Source organism: Lontra canadensis, unplaced genomic scaffold (assembly GCF_010015895.1).
Source record: "Lontra canadensis isolate GAN:19392208 unplaced genomic scaffold, GSC_riverotter_1.0 scaffold1, whole genome shotgun sequence".
NCBI lineage: Eukaryota > Metazoa > Chordata > Mammalia > Carnivora > Mustelidae > Lontra > Lontra canadensis.
Genome location: NW_022630995.1, coordinates 47,927,414 through 47,930,509, shown reverse-complemented (window position 1 = coordinate 47,930,509; position 3,096 = coordinate 47,927,414).

Sequence of the window (3,096 nt, the reverse complement as noted above, 5' to 3'; positions counted from 1 at the left end):
CTCACATAGATTCCAGAAAGTCAAACTTGTCAGTATTGTACAAACTTTCCCTATTAAAAAAAAAAAATCCCTCTCAGTCAAGAGGTGATCTGAAATGTAAGGTCGTGCATCTGTATCTATCATTTTAAATTGCCTTCATACTGTATCAACTTGTTTTGTTTTGTTTTTGTGAGCAATCATAATATCGAGAGACAGGTCCTTCTTATATTTTCTGCTTCTCATTTCTAATTAGATTCACTACTCAGCTCTCTATTGCATCTCTGATTTTCAAATTTTTTCTCTGTTCAGAAAGACATGTGGAAAAAAAAGGAATATATTAAAATAATGAGTTAAGGGGAATCTTTTGGCTTCTTGACATCCTGACTGAGCCGGGTCTTGGTACCGTAAGTATTTATTAAGGAGGGAGGCTTGTCCAAATGGAGGCTTTCATTTGGAAGCCTTTCCATTCCATTTCCATTCCGTTGCTTCCATGAAAGCAAAGGGCAGACAGAGAAGGTACTCAAAGAGAGGACTCTTTTTTGTTTTGTTTTGTTTTTAAGATTGTGTTTATTTGTTTGAGAGGGAGAGAGAGAGCACAGGCAGAGGGAGTGGGAGCAGCAGAACCCCATTGAGCAGGGAGACCAACATGGTGCTTAATTCTAGGCCCCAGGACCCTAGTGTCATGACCTGAGCCGAAGGCAGACTTTTAACCGACTGAGCCACCCAGGCGCCCTGAGAGAGGAATTTTTCAAAGAGAAGAGGAATACCAAGCCATCCAAAAGGCTGCAGCAAAGCGATGGGGGCCAGGAGAGGCCCCATTTTTTGGAGGAGCAGAAAACCAAGAGGGGAGAAGGCATGCTGTAATATTAAAGAAACAAGGAAGGTAACACCAATGAGCAGGTAGCTGGTCTTTGAAATTCCTTAAGGAAGAGATTGAACGTCTTATGTCACATGGTAAGTGCAAATGCTCCCATGGAACTAACACAGCCGAAGATTCACCCCAACACGTGAATGACTGATGCTGGAAAGCTTTTTTAGAATCCCCTGTCTTGGTGGGTGTTGGGGATTGAGGGCACAAGAGTCACAATGACAGGAAAATGTGTTTAGTTGAAGAGCCCGGAGTGGTTGGAAGCTTCAGCTGGGATTGAGCTGAATGCCCCCAGGAGCCTCCTAGCTAGAGAGGCTTCTGGAACAGCTGTGTGAGGTGAGGAAGACGAGGGAGGGGGAGAGGAAGGTGGGCAGAGGCGGCATGGAAAGAGGAGTTAGGGATGAGAGATGCCTGGTTTAAAAAAGCCAATCCATTTCCAGAGACCTTAATTAAAAGAACGACACATGCTCATATGTAAAAATCCACACCTAAAGGCTCTCAGGTACAGAGCGGTCACCAGAAATGCAGTATGTGCAAACAAGCTTTCATTAAGAGACTGTCAGCTCTGTTTCATTTATCCAGACTGCTCTGCATTCTGCTGGCAACCGAGCTGGAAAAATAATGGAAGGACAGACACACTCCAAGAGGCAAACAAAGGTGGGAACGTCCCAGCTGCAAGACAGAACAGATGATCAAGCAGCCAGGGAAGAGCCGAGATGAGATGGCATTCTTCTTAACAAACAACCACGGCCCCGCCCCCCAGCCCCAAACTCATGAGTAGCTCGATAGTCTGCCTTTTCAAGGGAAGAAAATGAAACAAAATCAGAGGTGGGATTCAGAGACAATGCTGCTGTTGGCCTATTTAAATCTTTTCTCAACTTCCCTGTACTGCTCAATTTTGTTTTGCTGTTTACCATTTTAGAGTCTGCATGCCCAGGGACAGGCCCACCCCAGTTCACCTGTGAGGAGCCTAAACCCTTTTCTGGAATTCCATCTCCCTCGTCAGGGTTTGGTTTAGACATAAGCATGTGATGATTCTGACCACTGACAGGCGACAAGAACTAGGTTTCTTACTCTTACTCGTGCACATGCACACACATGCATGGACACATGTGGGGAGAAACTTCCTTCTTGCCTTTGGACACAGGTGACTGATGTTGGAGCTGTGGCAGCTATCTTGGCAGCTTGAGGGAGTAGCTGACCCTGAGGTAGGCAGAGAAGAAAGATGGAAACCCAGATCCCTGATGACTTCTTGAATAAACCAGCCCCAGAATACCCTACTTCTGAAGTTCTTGTTATGTAATATAATTCATTTTCCTATTGTTTAAATCTCTTAAAGTGTGAAATGTGGCTGAGCGTGCTCAGACTGATGCAAGGCTAGCTGGTAGAACAGGGGAGAGAATGCTGTGCACTTTCACGATGACTCTCAAAAAGACAAAAGACAGCCATAAGTAACTGCTGAAACTCCCTTTACTGTCTGTGGAACAGAGGAACCGCACTGGGCTGGAACAGCAGGGGTGGGACAGTGTCACGTGTGTGTATGGGGCATTGTCAAGGTTACTCATGACACAGGATCAACTCATTGGCCCCAATTCCATCTAATAACAGAAAACCTTCTGAGGTAGACTGCATGCACAGTTTGGGTTTTCATTCCCTCTGACCCCCCTACCCTGAACTCCACATTCTCTGGGACTCACAGTAGTTTCCCTGCCCGTGATGGAATGTGGTGGAGTTTATTATAAGTGCTGCTTTCCCAAAGGTGATGGAATGGGCCCTAAAGACGTGCACCTGGCCGACTGCGCGTCAAAACCACTGCTTCTGTGGGGAGAGATTTTTTTCTTTTTATTATTATTGTATTAAATCTGGCTGTGATTTCCTTTGGTGGCTCTGGCAGGCTATGCAGTAGCGCTGAACATTTGCAAATAGTTAAGGCCTGGTGCCGCAGGAAAATTATTTCCGTGCCTGCTGGCTTGTGCGAACTCTGCAGCTGCAGAAGCCGCCTCCCTGGAGAGGAAGTCAAGGGGGCGGGGGTGGGGAGCTGGGAGAGGCTGAAGCACAGAGGGATGAATGGGGCTTTGGGGTCTAATGGTGTGTCCAGATCCCAGCTCCTCGGTCCGGGAGCGACAGAGCACTGACCCGGGCATACCCCTCTTCCACTATCGGGGTGACGTCTGTTGAGTGGGAAGCAAGCAGCTGGAGGCCCACCCCGGCCCCAAGCTGGACCTTCTTGCCTACACTTCACTCTCCTT